General features: G+C 59.3%; 1 protein-coding gene across 11 annotated transcripts in view; it reads right to left on the minus strand.

Moving 5' to 3' along the window:
- CASZ1 (castor zinc finger 1) overlaps positions 1 to 26752 on the minus strand; it is a 149143-nt gene that overhangs the window by 91802 nt on the left and 30589 nt on the right. For 6 of the 11 annotated variants that reach the window (XM_036347390.1, XM_036347389.1, XM_036347385.1 and 3 more), the window contains exon 2: positions 23354 to 23501. The exons of the other annotated variants lie outside the window; for them this stretch is intronic. The gene's annotated coding sequence lies outside the window, so the exon portion shown is untranslated. The remainder of the gene's footprint in view (positions 1 to 23353; positions 23502 to 26752) is intronic. 11 annotated transcript variants of the gene reach the window in all.

A 26752-nucleotide genomic window follows, 5' to 3' on the forward strand; every position in this document is an offset into this window, starting at 1 on the left:
CCCTTTGCTGGAGCAGGGTCTGGCCGAATGGGGTGGCAGTTGGGGATGCAGTTGTGGTCACATGACCCTGGGCCCTGCTGCCCCATCTGAACTAGACAGGAGCTGGTGGAGGGGGTGCCCAAGAATTTAGAGCAGAACAGGGATTCTTGCCACCCGGGTGCAATTCGCAGGATGCCCTGGGCCCCTTCCCAGGGACGTGTTAATTACCCCCCTCCGGCCCCGTGGGTAACAGCGCTGGAAATGAGCAAGGCCGGCTCCAGCTCACTTTGCCCTGTTCTACCAGGGAAAACCAACGGTCCTAGTGCAGAGATGTGGAATTTTCCAGGAAAACTTCAAAATCATCACCGAAAGGAGAGGACATCTGAAAACTGACCTTGAAGAGGAGAAAGAAAAGAAAAGGCCGGCCAGGCCCCCCAGGGTGCCTCGAATGCAGGGGCTGGGGGTGTCAAAGCCCAAGCTACCGGTGCTCATCTCACACCCAAAGGCGCCAGGACAGCACCCAAACCTGACCTGGGGCCCCAGGTCAGGCCTGCCCCCTGGGATTTGAAGTTCAGGGACCCACAGGCCCTGTGGCCTCTGCTGAGAGCGGCAGCTGAGAGGAGGCTCCGTCCAACCAGCCAAACGTCTCCGTCCCGCCTCCCTAACACCTGCTACCCTGGGCAGAGGCGCAGGGCGCAGCTCCCCTTCAGACACACCTGCCTGCTTGCCTCGCCCACAGACTGCACATTACATGCAAGGGTCCAGCAGGGACAAGGGCAGAGAACCCTCCACCCTCACAGGCCTCTGCTCTCAGGTAACCCGGCAACTGCTCAGTCGGACAAGAGCTCTGACTGCCAAGCTGTGGGAACACAGGGAGAGAACCCTGACTCCGGCCTAGGCAATCCGGGAAGGGTTCTGGGAGGAGGTGGCATCTGGAGGACCTGCTTGGAAGAGACAGTACAGGCACCTGGGCTCCAGGGACAGACTTGGGTTTGGATCCCGCTTCTTAGCCCTGTGATGCCAAATCTTGGCCCCCCTCCTCTCTAAATCACAGGTGATATTAGTACCGGCCTCACAGGGTGGCTGAGGGATTAAGCGAAATAATGCAGGCAAAGAGCATGACACAGGGTTCAGCATATACTAAGCGCTCAATAAATGGTAACTGCTGTATTATACCTGCGCAAGGCCTTACTCTCAGCCCCGACAGGTGCAGCCTGGTCAGACCCCCCCACCTGGCCCAGACCAGGCTGAGCTGCCGGCCCAAAGCAGGAGCACCGATAAACCCCGACCCTCTCCATGCATCAGGCACATACACGGGGTGGGAGGGAACAATCCAGGGCGCCGTCTAGCAGATGACAGGCCGAGGTGGCGGCTGCCCACCTCCCCTGGGTCTGGGGAGTTCGTTGAGCATGACTCAGTGCTGATCTGACAGAGACGATCTCCCAGCACAGAAAGTTCGAGTCACCTGCCTGGGAAGAAGCAGGCGGGGGGAAAAAATCCCACGACCATGCCCTTCCCCGGGAAAAAAAAAAAAAAAATTCTAGCAAACAAAATACAACGACATCTTTTTATTTTTGTTTTTTTTCGGTAATTATACTAAAGATGAAAACTCATAATAAACATCTCCCAGTCCCCACCTGCTAACAGTAATTATAATAGACTCCACAATAAATGGTGAAGCAGGGCAGAGCTGCATCTCGGGGAATTCTCTAGGGCATGTGGATTAGCTCGGAAAGCCTGAATGATTAAAATACACTAATTAAAATTTTGTGTTCCTTGGTAACTCGTCTGCCTGGGCCCCTGGTGTTGGCAAAATGGGAATTAACGTGACAAAAGCAACACACAGGGTTTTTGTTTTAAATAAAGAAAAAAGAGAGGGAGAGAGGGAGAGAGGGAGAGAGGGAGAGAGAGAGAGAGAGAGAGAGAGAGAGAGAGAGAGGGAGAGAGAGAAAGGGAAGATCTGTATAAACAAGTTAGACTCCAGGAAAAAAAGAAAGACGAGGTGATTTTCTCTTTTTCTAACTGGAGCACCTCAATGCCTGAGAGGGTCCTGGCCTGGAGGGGAATCCCTCTGCCTGTCCAGGGGTCACTGTTTAAAAATAACTAGTGGAGAGAAGAGGGTGGGAGGGAGAGGAGGGGGGCAGCAGGCACCCACCCATCCGGCTTTCCAACGGCATTCCTCCAGGGCAGGCCACATACCCCCAACTCCCCACCCCGCCGCCAACGGAACCCTGGGAGGACGCAAGGGAGCTTCTACCCCACTGCAGTTGCACAAAAGAAATTGAACACTTTTGAGTTGCCCTTAGCAACCTAATTGCATCAGTACATTGCACACAGGAGCCAAAGTAACTGAATTTTGATGAAAAGACGGCGGTAATTTACGGCATCACAAAATTAGTTGTCATGGCGACGGGTTAATTACATCTCAAATTAACAATGCAAGTGTGGTGAAATTAAATATAAATCATATTTTCTGCATAAATTATAGGGGTTGATTAGACCGGGGCTCTGGGAGAGGGAAAGGTTGAGCCGCCACGGGCCCCAAGCTGCATTCTGAGCTGACGAGAGAGGCTCCTGCAAACGCGGGTGCGGATGGGGAGCCTGTGGAGGGGACCGGGGACCCGCGGAGTCAGGCGCCCGGGCTGCCTCCCTCTGCTCCTGCTGCCACTCGCGGGCTCAGGCGGCTCCACGCAGCAGCACCAGGGCTGTCCCCGAAGTTTGTTTCTGTTTGGATCAAACTTTGGCTGGGGGAGGGGGCGGGCAGGCAAGAAGGAAGGACGCCGGTGCCTGTTCGCTGAGCGCCGGGGACGCAAGCCCTACCCTCACCCGTTCCAAAGGACTCTCCCCGCTTCTGTGCCCTGAGCCCTCAGAGGACCCGCCGCAGATGGCGGGCTTAACCTCGCTCTCCGCAGTTAAATGGGGTCAAATGGTTGCCGAGTCACAGGCATCTGTCCACCAGGGGACAGGCCCCGTGCCACCGACAGGCTCACAGCACATGGCCAGGCTGCACCAAGTGGGCAGCGTGTGCTGGAGTGCCTGGGGTACCCAGAGGCAGCAGCTTCGGACCAAGGGGACGTGGCAGGCACATCTGGTTGAAGGATGTGCTTTCCAGGCTGGCTCTGGTCAGGCAACTGGACCATTGATGTCGCTCCCTCCTGCCCAGGGGCAGGGCAGCTTGACCCCCCGCCCCTCCTCAAATGGGGAAAACTGCGAGAGTTCAAAGCCGAAGGGACCCCAAAGACCACTGTGTCCTTCTCTCCGGGGCCTCTGCCTCACGATATGCTGCCCAAGACATGGTTAGACTGAAGGAGGCGCTGCTGGGAAGTGGGCAGTGCCCCCAGGTGCCCAGGCCCAGGCCCCACCCACCTGTCACTGCTGGGCAGCCCTGGAAGCATTTCTAGGCCACTGGGCACTCCTGGGCCATGGTCAGCTTGGTCTCTGGAAACCCCCAGGCCCGACGGCTTCCCCCAAAGGCCCAGGTTGATAGGGGCTTTAGAATAGCGCCGCTCTCCTCCCACTCCTGGCCCCGTTTCTCGGGTTCTGGGGAACACAAAGTAGAACTCGGTGCCCACCGAGGAAAGCACCATTTGCTACCTGGACAGAGATACCATGAGGCGATAAAGCAGGAGTCCCCAACGTCAGGGAGCAGCCAATCGCCAGAGAAGCGCGTGCAACCTGCAGAGCCCGCAGGCCCTCGCTCCAGATTCTAACTCTGGGCCTGGATGGACCCTGAATCCGCTTTTTACACCCGCTTCACCAGGGAGTCGGAGACAGGCGGTCCCAGGCCCACACTTAGGAAGCACCGGCAACACTGTTAACCAACCCATTTTGCAGATTCGGAAACTGAGTCTTAGCGGGGTTAAGTCACTTTCAAAGACAGGGCAGGGCTGATAGTCAAAGCCACCTCTGGATTGTTCCCCATCCCACGTCATGCCCCCTCTCAAGGCCCGGCGACGTAGGAACACAGGGAGCATGAACCACCAGCTTGTCCTTGACCAGGACATGGTCTAGTGGGGACACAGAGCATCAGCCGAACTGCCACGGCCCCAACATGTCCAATTCCTCACGAAGGAAGGGACGGGAACACGGGAGCACAGCAGCAATGGTGGGGACAAAAGGAAGGCGGGCGCCAACATGCGCCGAGTCAGCCAGCCAGGGTGGGCGGCGCCCCTTGGGGTCCCTGTGCTGGGCTGAGCATCCAGTGGGCTGTGCCTCACTTCACCTGGCCCAGGTGGGAGGGATTTCCTGAAAGGCTTCTGCAGGGAGATGGGGCAAAGGAAGGAAGAGAGGGCCGCTGGCGGTCCCCCTGACCACGGATGTGCATGTGCAGCTCATGAATATTTCAGTGGCCATTTATTTATCCCTGCACCATCCAGCTGCTGGGGCCACAGACCCACGGTGGATAAATATAGCCACTGGGCGATCAATGAGGCATCCGCTCCCCCCGAGCCACATCCATTAGGCCCCTCGTTCCCACAACCTGCTGGCTGGGCACCTTGTCCTGCTCAATTGGTTTCCGATTTTCATTAGCGGTGGAGGCACAGCCCTGCTCCCAGCCTGGGCGTCCCCCTCGCCCTGCTGGGCCCTCCCCCCTTGGGCTGGGCTTGGAGCCCAGAGGCTGCCAGCAGTCTGGAGGGGCCTCTCAGAGAGCCCAGCCCACCAGGGCGAGGAAGCAGGAGGTACAGGGCTCAGCAGCCAGACCTCACTTCCCTGTGCAACACACGGGGTGTTTCCAGGACTCTGCCACCCGCGCCAGGTCAGCCGGCAAGCGCAGTCTAGTGACACAGAGCTGGGGCTCTTGTTGGCTCGTCCTGAAATTCGGGGGGACCTCTACATCCCTGAGAGAGAAGATGCCTGAGGGGGAGTTCTCTGGCTGCAGGGTTGGGGTTCCCTGAGCTGCCACGAGGGGATCCCTGGCTCCATTCCCCTCAAGCTGGAAGTTGCACACAGGCCACCTGGCCTCCTGGCCTCCAGGGCCAGGCCTGGCTCCAACCTCCCAGCCAACGGAACCAGGGTGGCTGCTGTGCTCGCTTTGGTGGAGATCAGAGCCAATCCCCAGCCCCTGCTCCTCATGCCAGGCTGAGGGCATCTCAGGCAGGCTGGGGCTCAGCACCTGGGGGCCCTGTGACCCCAGGGGCATCTCAGCCCTGATAGGGGCCTGGGACCCTCTCATTCATTCAATAAATAGTTACTAAACACCATGATGTGCTGGGCATTGTCCCAGGAGGACAGCTGTGAACAAGAGACCCAGATCCCTGCCTTCGTGGGACTTAGCCTTGTGGGGGTGGGGGTGGGAACAGGCCAGCAATCAAATAAACAGACTGAGGAGTTCTAGAGGACAGTAAAGCAAGGAGCATGATGGGCAGTGACAGAGGAAAGAGGTGGGGCCACTTCAGCTACCTGTGAGGAGGTGACATCTGACCCAGAGACCTGAATGGTAAAAGGGAACATGGCCACCTGGGCCTTTCAGGTGAGGAAGGTGGGGCCAGTCTCCGGCCCCAGGAGCTGAGAAAATGACCGAAGGAGCACTCGCCCACCCACCCCTCCTTGGTGCCAGGTGGCCGAGGGCTCACGTCAGTGGCTGGCAGGACCGGTGCCCCTTGAAAGCTTGTAGAGCAGAGAGAGAAAAGGGCACAGCTGCCAGAGGACCCAGGGCAGGAGGCCACCTGCCTGGTGGCGGTGAACATGGGCCCCTCCTCCGAGCCACCACCAGGACAGCAGGGAACCCAGCAGGCCTGAGCGGGCTGCAAGGCCAGGGGTGACCAGGGCCAGGGCTGTCTCCAGCCCCTTGACTCCGCCCTGAGCCAGCTCCGAGAGGGAGCCGTGACCCTCCTGTTCACTCACCGCGATGACCCAAAGGGCGGGGTGGGAGGTGAGAGGAAGAGATGGTGCATCAATCCCAGAGGGAGAGGGAGAGGGAGAGGCAGAGGGAGGCAGGCCTGTGTCTTTAAAAGAATTTTCATTTAAAGGCTCTTCTCTCTTCCACCATTTCAGTGATCTATATGCAAATATGCTAATGCATGCAAATTAAGACACCACTTTTAGTCCCAATTTAATAGAAAGCATTAAAATACCATTTTTTTTTCCAAAAAACTCCATATGCATGAAGGAAGGATTTTTTTTTTTTTTTTTTTACTTTTCGCTAAAGTCACATTCCGGCAGCAATTTTATGCTGTCAAAATGTTCTCGACAAGGGGAGGTCTGACTGGCTTCTCTGAGAGCCAGTCAGAGGAAGCTTCTTGAGTTTTTCTTCTTCTTCTTTTTTTTTTAAATTTGGAGAGGTGGGAGAAAAGAAAGAAAGAAAGAACAACAGAAAACAAGACCCCCAAGATCTTTTGAAGGGAAGCTTCCATTTTCAGGCCTGGGCCCCATCCCCTGTGCCCAACTGTACTGAGCCTGCAGCCGCCGAAGATGCCCACGTGGGCCGTGGTTGTGTGGCTGGGGGGTCGGCCCTGCCCTCTGGGTGCAGATAAAGCTTCGAGCGCTGCTCAGCGTGAGCCACTTGGCGGCGGGACATCCTCCCGGGGCCCCTGAACCACTGGCCCTCATCCTCCGCAAACCCCTCGGGAGGGCAGTGCCCTTGGTGAGGATGGAGGTGGGCGCCCCAGCAGGGGAAGGGCCTGGGGGTGGGGGATGGCACGTGCACTGTTCACGGCCCCAGCTGCACATCAAGGGCTCTTTTCGCTCCATTCGCTGCTCCCGGTTGGGCTACCAGGCCTTTCCCAGTCCGGCTCCCCCACACGGCCCATGCCCGTCTCCCGGCCTTGCTGGCCACGTTGTCTCCCCAAGGCCCTTCAGGACACTCCAAATCCTTGACCTGAAAGGCCTCTGTCAAAACAATGGGCCGCCAGTCCCTGGGCAGCCACTCACTTCCTGTTTCTCTGGACCCTCTCTTGGGTCCAGGTCCTGGTTAGACCCGGGCGACTCCAGCACATGCATCGCGCCAACTCCCCACCGTCCCGGCTTCTCCTTCGGACTGAGGTTAGCCGGGGTCTGACCTCTGGGAAGCCGTGAGGTGCTCTGATACTGGCGGGCGCCTCCCGAAAGGGTGGCACTCAGCCAGCAGGGAGGAAGGGCAGGAGCCGGCCCGCCGGGTGGGTGGCACCCTTCGTGGGCAAGGTCTCGGTCCCGTGTCACAACATGTCCCTGTTTCAGAGCCGGGTGCACACCGACGACCACTCCCCCACAGCTGGCGATGGTCAGGCGCCAGCTCCCTGACTCCTCTCGGCGAGTCCAGGTTACAGATACGGAAAAGCAGGGCTCAGAGAGGCCATGCCACCGGCCTGAGTCTCACAGGAACTACTGCCAAGCGGCAGAGTGAGGCCGGTGCGACTCCCATACGCCCAGAACCAGCTCGAAGGCGAGGGGCGGCACGTCCTGCCCCGCTGCCCCGTCCCAGTCAGGAGCCCCATCTGCCCACTCGGGCTTCAGCTCCCCGTCTGTATAATGGGAGAGGGAGGGCGCGCCATCTCCGGCTCCTTCTGGCTCCATCTGTTCACCACCGTGTAACAGATGGAAGAGAAACAGGATGGGGTTGGGGGTCTCCCCAAGCCGGGGAGTGAGGCAGCCCGGCTCCCCAGGACGGCCCGCAGGGCAATGGGCCAGGAGGTCAAGCAGAGAAAGGGGGGAGAGAAGGGTCTAGAAGTGGGCGGGTGGGGAGAGGAACAGAAACTGAAAATCGGGGGGTAGGAGGTGCTTAATGAAATCACAGAAATACTGAGACTGGGCTTTAAGGGATAACGAGGGCGGGAGCCCCATTCCCGGGACCCGTCCAACAGAAAAAGAGCAAAGAGAAGACCCGCAGCGGCTGGTCCAGAGGCGGGTGAGAATGGAGGGTGCGGACTTGTCGCAGCCACGACTGGACTGAGGCCCAGAGGTCGGCGTGGGGTGCAGGGAGGGGCTCAACACACGTTTCTCCAGCGACGATGAACAGGCAGGACAGGAGAGCGGAGCCGGGCTGGCAGGGCCCGGCCAGCAACACCCACGGGGGCAGGAGAATAGACATATAAGGGAAAAACATCTGTTGGTGCCAAACCCCTGGTTTTATTGTCAGGGGAGAAACAAACCCAACCACCGAAACTCATCCTCAACCGAGAATCTACGTGGAGGGAAACGATTTCCCCATCAAACCAGTTTTATTGGATGTAAATATCTAATTATTCGTCGTACCAGGCCCTGGAATGCCAGACATTTTGAAGCTTTTATAACATGTGTAGGAGTCTTTACAAACGACATAGATTAACGAACCCTGATCTGAATTTTATCTGAACTATTTTTTGCTCACTGGGCAGTTTTTTTACACACCCGGGGAAAGAGCTAGAATGTGTTTGGTGCTCTCACAGTGTGGTCTTTCGGCGGGGGAGGGGGGGGGGGCATTTTCTGAGCCCTCACATGCCTCCCCCAGAAAGCTCCGGGGAGCGGGACCACTTCGAAGTGACAGGTGTCCCCGCCCCACGGCGGTTCTGACACACACACTGGCTCATAGCACTTTACAGCCGCAGGACCCACAGCGGCACGTCAATCCCTCACGCGTGACACAAACCCGATGTCCCCAGAAAGACAGACAAAAGTATTGACTTTTCAAACACCAAGCACATGACTGTGCTCATAGCAACCCCGGGTCAGCTTTCCCCAAACCGTGGGGCTGGGCAGAGGGGCCGGGAAGGCGGGAGGGGGCGGAGGGGAGAGGGGACGTTGTCTTGTGGGGAATAATGTGGATCAGCCTGTCATCTGGAGACCCATCTTCATCTAGAATTAATGCACTAAAGTTCTTTTGTTTTTCCTCTAAATGGCTTTAAAGAGGTAGTGAATTCTCGGCCCGGACATGGGGGCTCGATGTGCAGCTGGCCGGGGCTCCGGGAAGTGAGCAGGCAGCCCACCCCAGCCAGGCCTGAGTGCATTATCTTCCCCACCCCTGCCCTTGCCCCAGCCTCCTGCCCCTGTTTCCTTCCAGTTTGTCAAGGTGGAAAAAAAGTTTAAAATCTCGGGCTTTCATGGTTCCAGCAAAAAGACTGAGCTGCACAGGAGTGAAGGACGCCAGAGCCCTCGGCTGGGGAAGATGAGGGGCAGGAGAGGAAGAGGGTGGGTGGCCGACGGGGACCTCTGGGCAAGTGCCTGGGACGGCCCCTGGGCTGGGGGGCTGGGACCGGGGGGCTGGCAGCAGCCCCCCTGGATAGAGCACATTGAGTACTGGGAAGGCCCATCTTCCCCAAACAGGAGTCCCCGAGCCCCTGGAGCTGAGGGCAGAGGGGCAGAGGCTGGGAGAAAGAAGGAGTGAGGGCATGAACCAGAGGATGCCCGGGCACCCTCAGGAAATCAGGGTCAGGGGAAGCTGTCCCTTGAGGCCCAAGAACCGAAGGAACCATTCAAGTTTGAGTGATATTTGGGGAGACTCTAGCCAGAGGCCGGCCGTCGGCATGAACGGCGAGAAGGAAACCCACTACGTCCCCTGATGGCCACACTCAGACCTATGGGTTCGCAGGGAGAAAGGGCCGAGGACCTCGTGAGGGTGCCCACGATCCTCCACTCAGAGGCCCGTTCTCGGGGGGCGGGCGGGGGGCCGGGGGAACCAAGAACAAACAGCAGCAACAGGAACAGAGTTGAGCCATTTCAATTATTCATGTGCCAGATGGATTCTTTTCCTGCCCTTTTTTTTTTTCTGTGAAAATGAGGGAGGGAGTAGGTCTAAAATGGGGGAGGGAGGGGAAAGGGGAGAAAAACGATCTTGAGTCCCCCACTTGTACCCATCCCTTGCCCTGGGGACCCCCGATCTCCCGATGGGAGGGTCAGAGGGACCAAATGCCCTCTGCCAGGCAGGGACCAGAGGTGCCATTCAGGTTTTCTATGAGCAGATAGCAAGAAGCAAGGAAAATTGTTGAAGAAAGGGAGGGTGAACAAGAGTGAGAGAACCAGAGAGAGAGAGAGAGAGAGAGAGAGAGAGAGAGAGAGAGAGAGAAGAGCATGGGGTGGAGGGGGAGGCAGGCAGAGAGGGTTCCGACCTTCTGTGAAGGATATAAAAAATCCAGCCGCCTCAGGGGACACCCAACTATCTAGCATATTGCTGTTAAAATGTCTGCAAAATTTAATACACTCGGCGTGCCATCTCATCAGTCCTTGGGAACCCGGGCCCGCTCCCCCGCCTACAGTCAGAGCGCTTCCGACCCTGCGCCTTTGGGATTCCCACCCTTTCCCCGTCCCCCGACTCTAGATGAAGTGGCTCCCCCTTCGTAAAAACAGCTGCGGTGGCTTTTTAGGACACATTTCATCCTGAGACTGGTCCAAGGTCCAGAGTCTAAGGTTTCCTAGGAAGCAGGTAGAACAAGAGGGAGAGCCAGGGAGGGGCCCTGGGGCCAGGACTCTGGTACCCAGACTTCTTGGGGAGGGTGCGTGGCAAGAGAGAGAAAGGGCTCCCGGCAGGCAGGGACTGACGAGGGAACACGGTCCCAGGTGGGCAGGCAAAGGCTGGTGTGTCCGGGGAGGCCAGGGAGAGCCGTTCATCCCGACCGCTTTTATTTAAGTAGCTGTCGGCACACAGAGCCGTGTCCTCACGGGGACGCAGACACATACCAGGGTACACTTGGACACACGCCCGATCACATGCTCCATCAGCCCATCGTGAACCCCCCGAGATTCCACGGCTATTTCAAGTCCCCAGCAGCCAGCTAGGACGCTTCCAGATTGGCCCAAGGAGCGGCCGCCTGACCCCCGACCCCCGACCCCGAGCACAGCGCTCAGCCCAGCTTGCGTGGCTATTTCGGCAGGTCCTCGCATGCTCTGGCTCCTGAATGGGACTGGGAGGATCAGCCCCCCCAAACCGTCACCCGCTGCCCCAAGGAAACAAAGTTCTTACCAGACCCTCACCTCTGACTGACCTACGTACATCTCAGGCAGCCTTAAAGAGGCCTAGGGGACCTTAAGAGGCGCAGGGAGCCCCGGAAAGCCCTCCCACTCCCGTATAAGGTGGGGTAAGGCAGGTCTGACCAAGAATCAGGAGCACCCGAGCCCCTCCGTGGGCAGGAGAGAGCCACAGCAGCACAGGTGGCCTGTTTACCTCCCCGGGCCCTCACCACGCAGGTGGGGACAGAGGCGAGCAGGAGAAGGGGGCTCAAGGGCAGGGCCAGCTCCCTATGTGGGCCACCCACGCAGTCACGCAGGGCCCGATGCCCAGAAGGGCACACGCTTGGTTCCGTGTCCTCCAGTCACCGTCATGAAATACTTCGTCATTTTAAAAACGCGTTTTCATTTTGCACTGGGCCCACAAATTACGTAGCTGGTCCTGGGTGGGGTTTTGGAAGATCAGAAGACTTGAGTTCGAATCCCAAGGCTCTGTGCCCTATAATCCCAGTGACATCAGAAAAGCCATTATCTCTGGCTGCAGGGAGCCTCGTCCACAGAGTGGGGTGATCACACCTGCTCTCAGGGTGGCCGAGAACTGGAGGGCTAAAGCAGGTCAGGGCTCGGGGACCACGATTATGTTCAAATGCAGGTGTGCTGACCGAGAGGGGAAAGCGAGGCCTGTTCATGTGAGTGGTGGCTTCCTTTCCGCCAGGATGACCTGCTCTGCTGTGGCCAGAGGTGCAGCGGGGAGGCCTGTGGCATGCCCAGCCCGCTGGCCCCATTCACAGGTGAAGACACCGGGGACAGCGCCAGCCAATGGCCTGCCTGTTGTCACAGAGCTGCCGCTGGGTAGGGTGAGGCTGAGGACGGACTGTTCCTGCCGGCCGGGCTCTCCCTTGGCCACAGGACACTTGAGGTGGGGACAGTGAGAGGAGGAATAGGAGGCAGGATTTGGAAAAAGGGAGGGAAGAAAGGCCTCATTACACCAACACACACACACACACACACACACACACACACACACACACACGCACACACGCACACGGCGAAATTGAAGCTAAGAACTTCCCCAAACAGAAAAATCAACCCTGTTCCATCGAAACTTATTTCAGGGCAGGAGGTAATTGCCAAGGACCCAAATAAAAAGCCAACCACAGGCTGTAAACAGCTCTGAGTCTTTAATTAGACCCCAAGAGAAAATAGTGGCCGAAAGAAAATGAAAGCAGGGAAAGGCTCCCCGAGGAGGGAGGACGCATGTGGTCCCTTCCCCCTTCCCAAGTCCTGGGGTCTCGGGTGAAGGTGACCCCTCCCTGTGGCAGGCACCAGGAGTGCCCACTGACGGGCTGGCACCGCCAAGCTTGGGGCAGGCATGCAGTCATGATAGCATTTCACACCCAACCGAGGGCCAGTCTTTGTTCTGGGTCCTTCCCCGAGGGCCTTCTGATGTCCCAGCCCACGGAACACATCCCAGCCTGGGCCGGGGGTCAGGGGCAGGGAACCATGGGGCGAGGGGAAGGTGAGCTATTCCTACCAGCCCTGGAGGTGAGGGAGCAAGGAGCATAGAGAGCTTTGGGTCCCGCGTGGCCTCTGGTCCATTGAAAATCTGCCCATCAGTGAAGCCAACCAGCTCCTTGGCTGCTGACCAATCGGCCCGCACAGCACCCCTCCCACTTGTGGAGCTGTCTCAGGCTGTGACCCAGGCCCTTCTCCTGGGCCCACATGGAGCTGGTGGCTCTGAGGTCCTCTGAGCAAAGCAGAGGTCGCTACGCTTCTCTCCAGATGGTCTCTCTTGAGGAAGAGTGGCAGTGGCCTGCGGTGCAGCCTCCCAGGCCTCCATGCCAACCCTCCAAGGGCAGCACCCACACCCCTCACTCCAGGTGGCATCGGCCACTCCATCACCCCCTTCCGAGCCCAGCCGCTGGCCCGTGGAGAACACAGGGACCTCCGACTTTAACTAAGGGTGGGGCTGGGAAGGAAAGGGGACGGTGTCCTTGGGAAGTGGGGATGTGCAGTGGGGGGATGCTCAGCCTCTCAGCCTCTCAGCAGACACAACCCGTGGGCCAACCAAATCCCACGGCAGGGGGTCCTGCTGAGGGCTGGGACCAGTGTGCACCGGCCCATGGCAGAAGCCACGCCTCCATCTGTGGTCTGCAGCGGCCAGGTCCCGATGGCAGAAGACAGGCATCCGTCCAGATGTCCGGGGAAGGGCCCAGGAACAGGACACACTCCAGGCGGGTCGGGTCAGTGAGCAGAAGCTGCCACTGGTCCCCACCTTTGCAGCCTGAGGGGATGTGAGGGGGGCTTACAACCAAGGGAGGGCCAGGCAGACCCTGCCTCACCACAGCTAACATCACAGGCAGCGGAGGGGGATGAGGGGGGAATCCCCACGCTGAAGGTCCCATCCTTCTGCTCCCCCTCGGGTCCCTGCGGCCACCGGCAACCAGTGACACCCACCCACACCTGGCTCCCCTTCCGGACCAGCGCTCGCTGAGAGCGGGGTGCACTGTGTTCCCCTTCCAAAGGCTCTCCTCTGCCCCCCGCCTCTCCCAAGCCTAGTTCAGGGGGATAAGCGCCAGAACCCCCCCTGAATGGACTGGCCCGTCCCACCTGCTGCTCTAACTACCCCTCGGGGAGCGGCCGTGCACACCGCGCCTGCGCCCATTTCCTTGCCCATTTCTCAAACAGAACGTTGAGCAACCACGTTGGTGTTGGATTAGGTGCGGGTCCAACAGCAAGAAGGGCAGCCGCTCCCCCTCATTCAGAACCTCAGGGCCCGGGCCCTGTGGCAGGCACTTTGCAGACCGCATCCCTGCACAGGTCTGATCGTGCCGTTTCACCAAGGAGGACGCAGAGGTGAGCGTGGTGAAGTGGCAGCCACGCAGCTACTAAGCGGTCGGCCTGACTGCACTCCCGGCGGCCTGCGGCCTGGGCCCACCGTCTTCCTCTCCTGTGGACCTTCCTCCCCGTGAGTTCTCCTGTCTGGCCACTAGCCCTCGGCAGGGCAGGCCGGGCTGGCCCCTTCCCCGGGTGCTCCTGCACTGGGCTCTCTGGTCACTGGCTTAATGCCTGTGCCTTGTGTGCCCAGAGTGTAATGCGGCTGATAGGCATGACTCCACTCCCAGCCACCCACTGTGCCAGGCAGGGCCACAGCACGCTGGGCGATCTGCTGGACCGTCTTCCCGCAGAAGCTGAATCCCACCCGCGAGGCAGTCCCAAGGTCAGGGTTAGGTCCGGTGGGCCCCCCTGCTGGCTCCCGCCCGCCTGTTGTGCTCTGTGGGGTGGTCAGGCCTCCCAGCCATCGGGGGTGAGAAGTGGAATTCCTCCTGGACGAGGAGCCCCGCGGCCGCTTTCCCGACTTCCTCCCCAGCTGGGGATGGGCTGAGAGGTGTCCAGGCTCCTGGCAGAGCAGCGGGAGTCCTGCTAATTAATTAGCTCTCTGCCTTCCCCAAGTGCTCACCAGACACAACCAGATGGTCCCAGCGACGCGCCCTCCACCCCCATCCTCCCCGTGGAACCGCAGCATCTTCACCCTACACTCCCCTCCGGCTCTCCCTGCTACATTGCCAAGCCCCACGGGAGCCCCTTGTGCCCCTCAGCCAGGCCCGGGCCCAGACAGCCACAAAAGGACGGCGGGGGAGAGTGTCAACTGGAAATAAAGTCTAGACAAGGCTCCACTTTCTCTTCTTGACTTCAGACAATTCAGGGAAGGGGTTGGGGTGGGGGACCCAGAGCTGAATCTACCTGCATTCCTTGAAAGTGTTAAGAGATGGCTCTACATCCAAGAAACTCTAACTTACAACCCCAACCAACCAAGGCCTGGCTGCCCCCCTCCTCCCCCCAGCACCTGTGTGATATGGGTGGGTCCGCCTCACTGTCCCACTAAAAAGATGGCCCAAGCTGGAGGACCCCTGAGGTCGCCGGGAGCATGGAGAGCGGCTACGCACGGAGTGATCAGCAGAAGGCCCACTCACAGCGCTCAGCGGACGGCGGCGGGATAGCTGCGGCTGCTGTTATTTTCATGAGCATCGCTCTTTTTGATTCCAGATATTCTATGAACCTCCTTTCAGACAGAATTACAAAGGAATGGGGAAGATCTGAGCGCTTACGGCTTTTTTAAAAAGCCACATTTCTTGAATTCTTTATGCCCCGGAATCAAAAGTAGTGAAGGAGAGGGTGTGAAGATTTGATTAGAAGCCGTGAGGAGTCTGGCCAGGTTTTGTGAGCCCAAGTGACCCAGCACTGACCCCCGCGTGATCCCAAAGGCACTGACCTCAGAGCAGCCAGGAGCTGGGGGACACGTGACTGGCTCTTCCTGCCCCCTCTTGGGGCAAGGCGGGGCGGGGGGGGGGGTCTTTGGGGTGAAGCATATTTATCTAGGGCAGCAAGGGTTAACGCCGGGGCTGGGAGAGGCCAGGCAGCACCGAGCACTCCCTGTTTATTAATAAGCTATTTATCACCAGCTTTGCTTTTAATGCCATTTGGGCTTAATGTCGTTAATGAAATATAAATACCCACGCTAACGATGTCGGTCAGGGGCAGCAGACGGCTCGCGAAACAGGGCCAAACCGCCGGGCACGCTGGGGAAGAGGCTGAGAGCTCGGGAAGCGGAAGAGGTTCCCACCAGCTCGGCACCCCCAGCCCCCCTCTGCTCCACCACAAGACGCCCCAGCTGGCTCTGCCGGGAAAGGCTGGGAGGGGGGCAGCCGGGGCTGGGGGAGAGGAGGCCTCCCCAGGCACAGGATGCTGTTAACTCCTGGAGAACGGAGCGGGAGCCAGCGCTCCCACCTCGGGGGCAGTGCCCGCCTGGCATCAGGCCCCTTGGCTGCAGGAGGCTGGACCAGCACCAGCTGGCAGCAGGCCCCTCTCGTTGCCCCGAGCTCCCTGACCACTGGGAACAGAGCGAGGGTGAGCAGGGTCATGAGAGGGAGCCGGAAGGACCCCACCAAGTTTTCCCATACAGACCAGGCCCCCAGTCCACGGAATGACATTCGGGCAGCCCTGTCATTCCCACTGCACAGCACACCCTCCCTGAGAGCTGGCGCGGGGCTACCGGAGGCCTCGGGGAGGTCAGCAGACAGGTGTTTCTGTTCAGTGCCCAGAGGCCGTAAAGCAGGAAGGAGGCCCCGCACAGCAGGCCGGCTGTGACCTTGTGCTGACCTGGCCGGCCCCTCCCACACAGCGATGACCACCTAACCCAAATGTCCCCAGGAACTTCTGGCTGTCCCCTCAGAAGGGCCCCTGGCTGCTCCTAGACACCAGCCTCACCTGCGGGAGGTGGCCCTGGCCACAGACCCTTGGGAGGAGGCTCGGACTCTACTCACCCAAGGGCCACTGGGGCCCAAATATAGGCTGGAGACTCTGGCAAGCGGCTGGCCCTTGCTCCTTTCCGGCCCGTGCCAAGGGAGGTCACGGTGCCCCAGCCTCGGCCCGCTTGCCAAGGCTCCAAGCAGGTCTGTGAGGGTGCCGCCTCTTCCCCGGGGACCTCCAGGCTGTTCCCGGGAGGGAGCCCGCAGCCTCTGGCCCTCCTTGCTCAGGGTCCTCAGAAATGGCAAGAGAATCGGGGACATCGGAATTTCAGATAAACTGTACATACTTTTTTTAGTGTACGTTTGTCCAAATACTTCACGGAACATACACGAACAATTTTTGCGTTTTATCTGAAATTCTCATTTCACCGCGGGCCCTGAATTTTTATTTACTAGATCCGGCAGCCCAATCCCGCGGCTCAACAGGTGCTGCCTGGCAGGTGAGGAGGGTTTCCGGTGGGTGAGCGGGGCTGGGAGGGGCAGTGAGGGAGAGCGAAGTCCCTGCCCCTCCGAACAGCAGTCTCCTGAGAAGAGGCCCTGGTCAGAACTGTCCCCCTACCTGCCCTCTCCCCTCACGGGTCCCTTCTGCACTGTCTAACGCCATGGCTCACCTAGGGGGTCCCCTCTCCCTGCACCCCCCAAAGTCACCTCCACATCCCCAAGGAGTACAGGGCTCATTTGCTGGGGCTTGGTGGAGCTCAGCTCAGCCGCTAATCCCCTGGGTGGCTCCTGTCAGATTATTAATTAGCTAAAGCGGATCGGTCCTGGAACAACATGCGCTTGGACTTCAGATAAAGCAGGCCAGGGAAGCGGGCGGGGGGCTGCTTAAAGGGACAAGACCCTGTTTCTGAACGGCTCCCTGAGGGGGGACCAGGGGAGCAGGCAGAGGCCGAGGCAGGGCAACTTCCAACCGAACACTCAGCACCCCTCCCGCCTGCTCGAGAGCACACGGGAGCGGGTGGGGGTGCCGAGGGACCTAGATTCGGGCACAAATGGGACCCGTCCGGGGAGGAGTTGGCGACAGTTGGGTCTTGCTTTTTAATGAAGAGCTTGTGCTTAATCAGATCATGTCCCTCAGAACTCTTCAAAAAGCCTCTTATATCAGTCGGGGGAAAAGCCTTGGTTCTCACAATGGCTACGCGGCCCTCAGCATCTGGGGGGGCCCCCACCGGGACGCCCTTGGCCTCACACGGCATCTCCCCCACTCACTTCCCCCCCATCCTTGCTGCCCTCCAACCCTCCAGGGTATTCACCAGGGTGCTCACTCCCTCACCTCCTTCTGTCCTTCCCCAAATGTCACCATCTCAGGGCCGCCTTCCCCAGACGCCACACCTACAATTGCAAATCACCCACCCACTCCTCCTGCCGCTCACTCTCCCCTGGTCTGTTCTCCAAACTGCTTTAGTTTCCTCCTGGACACACGGGCCGTCAAACATGGATGTTATGTCTTTATCTCATCCCCCATTGGCCTCCCTCCGCTCAGATGCAAACTGCCCGTTCCCTGCTACACACAGGTCTAGTTCTTAGCACCTTTCGATGATGCTCCATGAATGAGCGGAAACAAAAAGATGAATGACCAGAGGTCAGAGCTCTGGATTTGAGCCACCACTTCTTCTGGCTCTGAGCCCCAGGTGTCTGGGCCCCAGCCCGGCCCAGTGGGCTCCCCAGGAACCCGTCTCCTCCCCCCTGACCCTAAAGATCCCGCCCTCCCCCAGTTCTGCGCCCACACTAGGTGATCCCCCCACTCCAGGCCTACCTAGCAGGTCCCCTCAGATGCACTTCCAGGCTGTGGGTCTCCTGAGAGATGGCCTGGGAGACCCATCTCTGTGCCATGCAGACCCTCCCCTACCAGCTGGGACTGCTGCCCTCTCTGGCTGGAAGCAGCATGAGGGGGGACGAGGGTGAGCTGTGAGCCGGGGGAACGCCGGGACTCACCGCTGTTGCCGGGCCCAGGCAGCTGCCTGCAAACTCCTGGGCTTGCATTGTTTTGACTTGAGTCGGTGAAGCTGAAACATTGAGTCACAACGGCCCTAAACTTCATTACCAGCTCTTAACAGATTACTAAGGGAAAAAAGTTGCTTTTAATTGCTTTTCCCGATTAGCATTTCTGGAGAAGGAACTAGTGATTAATTACATCTTCCTCTCACCCGCTCTGGTCACAGGGGCCCCAACCCCAGGCCTCCAGGAGAAGGCTCGGGGTCAGAAAGGGCTCCTGCTCCTGAAGGACCGAGACCCCCAACCAGAGAGGAAACCCGGGGAGTGGAAGGGCTCATTTCCCCGAGCGCAGGCAGCCACCGGCATGGGTGGCCCCGGTGGGTGGCCACCCACGGTCCTGTTGAAGGTGGGGCTGAAAGTCCCCCCTGATGGCCTCATGCCTCAGGGTGGCCTCCTCTGGGCTGAAGGACTTGCGCCTGGAACAGGTGCTCTATACCTGGGTGGATTCTAGACAGTTGGGAGAAGGTGGAATGAGCGTGGCCTGAATGCCTGTAAGGGAAGACGGCGCACTCACAGCCATGGGGCTCCTCTCCTGTGAAAACCTCTCAAATGCCAGCAAGTCCCCGGGGGAGGCTCCAGGCCACGGGGATGGACGCCGGGCAGACAGGCCTCTCCCCTCATCCACAAGACATTAACCTCCCAAAGCCATGGGCCGCTGTCACCAAATGAGAAGAGGCCCCTGGGTGGCTTCCGGCGGGGCAGGTGCTGCCGGCCCCTCCCAACTCCTGTCCCTTTGGGCCTGTGCCTGGTGGAACCCAGGGGCTTCCTGACTCTGCTGAGAAGGCAGAAGGCACGAAGGAGACACTGAGGCAGGAGGCCCCGGGGCGGGGATGTCGGTAACATCAGGCAGAATTCTCACAGTTTAGAAACCAGGAGGATGAGTAACTCTTCCCAAACCATCTCCCCATCAGGTCTCCCTCCACCCCAGAGGGGCTGCGACCTTGCAGCTCACTTATCCCCAACACATCATCAGCTGGGGGTGGCAGAGGCCTCCAGTCCCCTTAGCCTGCACCTCGCTCTCCTGACCCTGCCCCTCTGCCCCCCACCCCCCGCCGCCCCCGGCTGTGTGCTCTGGAGCGCCAGCCCCACATCAGATCAAAGGCCCGGAGGATGGAGTTGGAACTGTCCAGTCCAGTTATGAGTGGAGGCCGCGGATCTAGTGCAGGCCACGGAAGCAGCAAGCAGAAGGGCCTCCCACGCACGCACAGACACACGCTCCTGCCCACCCAGGCACACCCTCCCCCGGGGCTCAGCCCAGTGTTTGATGCCAGCAGACACACCCAGGGAGAATGGCCGACACCCCCTTGGAGCCAGGCGGCGGCACCAGCTGCACGCTTAGCACATCCCTATCACCCCCCGCGAGACGCCGCCAGCCTGCTCCCTTCCGTCACTCCCCCTGGAGGTCAGGCCTCCAGAGCTTTCCTGGAGAGCTGACCGGGCCCATATGGCTGGGAATCTGTTGCCAGCATGGGCCAGTACACGCTGGGGCCCCCACAGCTGGCTGACAGCTTCCTGCTCACTCCAGCCAGGCCTCTGGCTTGCTGTTTGGGCTGTGCCATGCCTGCCCAGGGGGGCTGGGGACCACTTCACTGTCACAGCATGGCTCCTGGGATGGCCTGCCCTGTCCTGGCCCACGCCCATGACACCAGGACCCAGGAGAGTGGAGCCTCCCATCAGAGACCCTGGAAGAAGGGACAGCGGCCAGGTCATTTCTGATGGGACGCCTATGGCAGTTCAAACCGTGAACTGCGCAAAGATTTCCCACGTGGAAAGACTGCGAGGATCTCCGCCCATGAGCTGAGGCTGGAGGCTCCGCTGGCCCCGTGGGAATGAGGAGGGCTTAGACAAGGCCATGGCTCGGCTCTGCGTCCTGGCGCCCGGGAGAAAGACCCGCAGAAGCTCAGCCCGTGAGAACACAGGTCACATCTGAAGCCACAGTGAGAGGAACCGTATGAGCGTCAAGGCCAGTGATGGCGAACCTATGACACGCGTGTCAGAGGTGACACTCGAACTCATTTTTTTGGTTGATTTTTCTTTGTTAAACGGCATTTAAATATATAAAATAAATATCAAAAATATGTCTTTGTTTTACTATGGTTGCAAAGATCAAAAAATTTCTCTATGTGACACGGCACCAGAGCTAAGTTGGGGTTTTTCAAAATGCTGACACGCCGAGCTCAAAAGGTTCGCCGTCACTGGGCTAGGCCCAGCCTCAGGCCCCGCACAGAACCCGTGGAGCAAAGGCACAAAACAGCTTCGGGGCAGGGTCTCGGGGCCGAGGGGACAGTGAGCTTGGAAATCGCTGCTGGAAACGGCGCTGGAGACAGGCAAGCCTCTGGCCTTCCCTCCGCGTGGTGCTGGCCAAGAGACGACGACCCCACTCAAACCAGCTGTCTCAGCAGCCAGGACGGTGCGTCTCCCCCTAAACCACGAGACTCTGAAAGCCACGGGTCCCTCGGCACTGTCAGGCCTGGGAGGCTGGCGTCACCCTGGGGTCTTTCCGGCCCACGGCTGGCCCTGGGACCTCTCCCTCCGAACATGCGGACTCTGCCCCTGCTTTCCATTCCCGCCTCCGCGTCTCAGTCACCATCTCCCACTCCAGTGGCCGCGGCAGCCTCCCCTCTGGCCTCCTGGTTCTCCCCTTGCCAACCTCCGGCCCAGCCATCTTTTAAAAACGAAAATCAGATCACTTTCCCTCCCTCCGGCAGCTTTCCGTCACCCAAAGAGTAAAATCCCAAATCCCCAAGCGCACCGAAGCCCCGTGCACCCCGGCCCCCACCCCGGCACCGGAACCTTCCTTCTGCTCAACACACACCCCGAGTGCAGCCCACCGCAGGGCCTCCGGGCCGGCTGCGCTCTCTTTGGGGAATAGTCTTCCACGTGCCCTTCAATGGCTGTCCACTGCCTTCCCATCAATCCCAGCGGTCACCTGCCCGGTCACCTCCCACCACCTCATCCCATGTCCATTCTGCACTAATGGCTTCCTTGGTCTTTTGTGGGTTTGCTTATTGTCCGCCTGCTCAACCGGAACTCCACGCGACCCAGGGCTGTCTTATCCACTCTGACCCCAGTACCTGGCAGACCCCCGGCCCCTGTAACTGGAGACTAGAGATGATCAGCCCTCCTGAGGTGTGGCCAAAAGTGGGGAGAATCCTACCTAGGCGGGATCAGGCCTGTGGGCCAGGCCCAAGCACGGCCTCACCCCCTCGCCCACAGTCCAGCGTCGTGAAGGGTGACCCCGGGTCACCCTTGCCACAGAGGCCCCTGTGCCTGGAAGGGGCTGGATGAGCGAGGCGGGGCTTGGTCAGGATGGTTCTTTCAGAGCCCTTGGAGTTGCCAAGCTTCAACAGCAGCCCAAGCCCGCCGATGCCAGGAGGTAGGGGTCCCGCGGGACGCATGGAGCCCATACCTCATGCTGGGTGCAAATCCCAGCTGGCATGGCCCCTGGGCGACAGCACTGAGTGGAAACTTCGGGAAGGAGAAAAACAAATGGGCATGATTTGCTGAAGAAACAAAAACAGAAGGCCTGCCACTGAGAACAGCACAGGCAAAGGTGCCCCCTCGACAGGGTTACCACAGCACTTGGGCAGCCTGTGATGTCAGGGCGCAAGGGAGTACATCCAGAGGCTCCAAGGCACGGCCAGCTGGCCCAGGACCCATGCTCACCGAGGAGGCAGAGTCGGGCAAGAGCCCAGGAAGGTAGAGATGGCAGGTGCTGATGCCGAAACCCAGCAAGATGGCAGCCGAGAGTCTCCACAGCCCCCCTCCCCGCCATCAGGGACCACGGCGGCACAGCCTAAGGGTGGACAGACCATCCTGGAGTGTGACTGCGTGCTGGACGCCAGAACAAACAGCCCCAGCACCATGGCTGCTCCAAAGGCCACATTTACATCTGATTTGCAAATCCCTGGGCTGCAGCTAAGGCTGGCGACAGCCCCCGAGGTGGCATGGCCTGAAATGAAGCTGGCCTGCCGCTCTGGGAACCTCTCAATCCCCTGTGGGCACCACAGCGCCATCTCTGCAAGTGCTTCCTCCCCGGAAGTTCAAAGTCCAGAGGTGCCGAGCCTGGGCTCGGAGGGAGGGGCAGGGCACGCCTGCCTGCAGCGCCCCTGGGGAGGGAGCACGCAGGAGGGGGACCAGGGCTGCTGACCCCCATCTGGCACACACCAGAGGGCGGCCCCCAGCCTTGCCCTCCCAGCCATTCTCCGGGCCCTCAGCCCCACTCCCCCACCGTAAGACCTTGCCCATCACCTTTACCAAAGCCCAACCCTTCTAGGTTGGTTCCCTCAGGATCATAAGAGAACACTGAATAATGATCAATATGTGAAAAGTAACCAATCATGTGTCCACCCCCCGCCCCCGAAAACCACATGTGATACCTGAGGGTAAACATCGGACAGTATCAGCCCCTGGACTACCCGTCCCTGGCACACATGCCCTTCCTCAGGCAAGGGTGTCTGCCCTTCCTGAGCCTGGATCAAAAGACATCTGTGGGCCCGGATGGTGTGGCTCAGTGGCTGAGCATCAACCTATGAACCAGGAGGTCACGGTTCAATTCCCAGTCAGGGCACATGCCCAGGTTGTGGGCTCCATCCCCAGTGTGGGGCGTGGAGGAGGCAGCCGATCAATGATTCACTCTCATCATTGATGTTTCTCTCTCTCTCTCTCTCTCCCTCTCCCTTCCTCTCTGAAATCAATAAAATGTGTGGGTTTCTTTAAAAAGACACCTGTGGCTTCTCCTCTAAGGTGGGTCCTGCCCGAGCTGGAGGCCCACCTGGGAGAGACCCACCTGGGAGAGCCCCGTCCAGCCACACGGGAGCTCGGGGCGGAGCAGCAGCCTCTGGGTCTGCGGACAGGCTGGACCTACCGTCCTCAGAGATGCCACAGAGATGATGCTTAGCCCCAGGCAGGGCGTCTGCTAGAGCCCAGTCCCCCCTGGAATGCCTGTAGGCTGCTGGCACCATTCAGTGCCATCCAGGGGCAATGCTGGCAGGACTCTTACACCCCTTTCTTTTAGGGGTGGGGAGCCGGGATCCAGAGGGGGAGAGAGCAGTGACTGAACGGCCCAGCCGGGGCCAGGACACAGGTGCCCTAGGATTTTCTCAATCCTCCATTTCTCGCTCTCACCTAGGGTGCCATCCGGGTCAGAGCCCACTGAGAAAGGCCTCGGCAGCCCCTCTTTGCACCCCCCGCCCCGACCACATTTCCCAGTGGCGTCGGGAATCAGGAGCAGCTACCTTTGCTTCCCAAGGGCCGGGGGTCCGAAGTCCATGCCAAAGCACACCCTGCAGCTGCGGGACCCCTTCTACGGGAGGGACAGCGAGGCCGCAGGGAGGTGGTGGGCTGTGCGGGAGTCCTTGCCTTCAGTCAGCGAGGTCTGTTCGCCTACAAAATGAGAAGGGAAGTGGAGGATTAGGCTGCAGCTGAGACCACAAAGCGACTCCAGGGAGAAGGGCCACGGAGAGTAAGGCCTGGCACCGTGTGCAAGGAAAGCGATTCTCGGACCTGCCTGCCAATCAGCAGATGGCATTGCTGCGGCGAGTGCCATGCCTGACCCCAAGACCAGTGCACCCGTGGCACAATTATGAGTCAATTGCTACACCGTGGTCACACCTAACAAAGAAATCGAACAGGTAGAAACCGTGATAGACCGTCAGGTGTCACCCCAGGTAACAATAAAGTGATCACAGCCCAGGCCCGGCACCAGGGGTGAAAGGTCAGTGTGACAGTGGATCAAGCCAACGCTGGAAACCAGGTCAGACCCAGACCCAGGCAACCGGACCAGCCCTCGGGCTCCCCAACCTCCCGCACCCTCCAGGCTGTCCCTCGACCAGCTCCCAGCTGCTCCCAGGACCCCCGGTGGCCTATGGGAGTCTCTAAAAATGGAAACAACAGGTGTCCTTGCAGCTCCCGGGATGGAGTTTGGTTTTCTCTCTTTTTCTTTCCCCCTCTCCTCTGGGACTGCGCCCCTTCACATAGAGAAGAAAAGAGGGTATGCGCACCTCCCACCCCCTCCCCCGCAGAGAGGGGGATGTAGAGATTCATTTGTTATAGGTGCTGAGCCAAAAAAAAAAAAAAACGTGGCCAAAAAACGTTGATGCCCTGCTACCGGCAACCTTTGTATCAATTTAAGCAAATATTGTGGTGTTTCCATGGTGATTCCTGTTTTGAATATCCACTACACTCACTTTTTAAAGGGCTTTTCCTGTTTGCGTTTCAACTTCAAACCTGTAAATATTTTCGGCCTTTTTAGAAAATTTAGCCCACGTGTGTGCAAACATACAGACGCTACTGACCTCGGCACACAACCTCCCAGGCCTGGCATGGCCCAGCCTCCTGGATGTGAGAGGAGAGGGGTACCGGGCAGGGGCGGGGGGAACCCTCTGCCCACTCTCACACCCACCCTGCCTACAGGCTGGCATCAGGGAGGGAGGTGCTGAAATCCAGTCCTTTCCTCCCTGCCAGCCAGGGGATTGTGGCGCCTCGATGTTCCTGAAGAGAGTGGGCTTGGCCCTGACTCCGCTGTGCGGGCACGGTGTGGGCAGCTGCCCGGCAGGTTCTCCAACTTGGCCCAGCCCTTGGCTCCCCCAGGGCCTCCCCGGAGTACACGAACCCCTCCTCCGCTGCCTCCCAAGGTTGGGCCATTGTGGACGGGGGAGTTGGCGCTTTGAAGGCCAGAGCTTCCAGCATCGGCTCTGCCCCGCCTCTGCTCGGGGCAATGCCTGGGAGACCAGCTCCCTGGGGGAAGCCGTTGGAGGGCCAGCGACCCTGGGCCGGGGCTGGGCTCGCCGGCTCCCACCCCACCCTGCGGCGGCACACAGGGTTAACGGCGGGTTTCCTGGTTTCCATGGAATTCCGCCAGGCCCCTAATGTGAGTTTCGTGTGATTTGGGGGAAGTGGATTTCCTTTGTTTTCCAGTTTGGGAATATTTTTTTCTTTAAAAAAGAGGAAAAAACACTTTAATGGGAACTTCAGGGCCACTGGGAGACTCACTCCTCTGAGCTCTGACACTCCCTTGCTTGTTGGTCCAAATTCCCCAAAAGCCCTGGGCAGCCCCTTCACCCACCCAATACCTCTGGGTAGAGGCAGGGGTGGCTCAGACCACCTACAGCTCCCACCCCCAGAACTCTCTTCTGCTGGGGGCGCTCTACTCCAACACCATCAGAATGACCCCTGCCTCCCCCCCCCCGTCGTCCCCCCCCCCCACCCCTGAGATCAGCATCTGCTACAGGCGGCCAACACTGCCCCCGGCCAGGCAGACACACTCCCCAGAGAAAGGATCAGGAGAAACACTGCCCGCTCCCTGACCCTTGGCCAGGAGCTTGGGCGACCGGAGTCTGACCACCAGGAGCGATGAGCATGAACCGTACCAGGGTCTTCTGTGCTGGCTCAGAAAGGGGTCCTAGTGATGGGGAAAGGGTGTTCCAGGCCCTTGTCTGGCCTCCTCCAGCCTACGACGGAGAGGCATGCCCCGGGCAGCAAGAGCCACTGAATAAAGGGTGTGGCCAGGCCGCCGCCGCCGCCGCCGCCTCCTCCTCCTCCTCCTCCTCAGTCTTCCCCATTCCTACCATCCTTCAGCCCTGCCAGGGTGTGGCCAAGCTCAGGGACTATCCCCTACCAAGTGGCCTGACCCATTTACCAAACCAGGGCACAGGCCCCGGGGACTGCCATGGACGGGCCCCCCCACGCATAGGCCCCGGGGCTGTGGCAACAGCAGGATCCGGGTCCGGAGGTGCGAGCCCAGAGCACGGAGCTCTCTGGCCAGCAGCTCAGGGGGAAGGTGTGAGAGCCATGTGCAGTGACAGAAATAGCACTGGGCCGTTGGGCCGAGAATCAGGAGCCGTGGCTCTGAGTCCCAGTTCTGCCACTTAAGTCGCCCTGGGCTCCTGGACGAGCCATCTCGTCTCCCAGTGCCCTCACTGGTCAAATGGAGACAGCAGCTTCTTCCCTCCTACTGAGTGGGTGGGGGTGGGGGTGTCAATGATAAGAGATGTGAGCCCAGCCGGCATGGCTCAGTGATTGAGTGTCAACCTATGAACCAGAAGGTCATGGGTTCGATTCTCAGTCAGGACACATGCCCGGGTTGCCGGCTCAATTCTCAGTGGGGGGGTGGGGGCATGCAAGAGGCAGCCGATCAATGATTCTCTCCCTTCCTCTCTGAAATCAATAAAAATATATTTAAACAACAACAAAACACAAGAGATGTGAAAGGCGTTAACAGTGCTCCATAAACATCCTACCCTCTTCCTTCAGCCTCTTCAAGGTAACCTTCCAGAATCTACCTCGAGCCGGCCCATACGCCCCTCTCCTCTGCTCCTCATGCAACCCTCCCTGTTGCATTTAAATCCCCACCCGATGAAAGTCACCTGCTCACAAGGCTGTCTCCAGCACTGGGTTTCTAACCCCTCAAGGGCAGGGACCAGGTCCTAATTAGCCGTGCGTCCCCAGCAGTTAGCACACCAGCTGGCCCGCAGTGGGCAGCGAGGACATTTGTGGGACTGAACCAGTCCCTGATTTCATGTCAGAATCAGATGGGCCCGAGCAGCTTTGCGCCCCCCCCCCCCCCCCCCCCCCCGACGACAAAACACTTCACTGGCGACTTTCACACTCCATTCTGTTCAGTTCCCCTAAGCCCC

Source organism: Myotis myotis, unplaced genomic scaffold, assembly GCF_014108235.1.
Source record: "Myotis myotis isolate mMyoMyo1 unplaced genomic scaffold, mMyoMyo1.p scaffold_m19_p_2, whole genome shotgun sequence".
Classification (NCBI taxonomy): Eukaryota; Metazoa; Chordata; class Mammalia; order Chiroptera; family Vespertilionidae; genus Myotis; species Myotis myotis.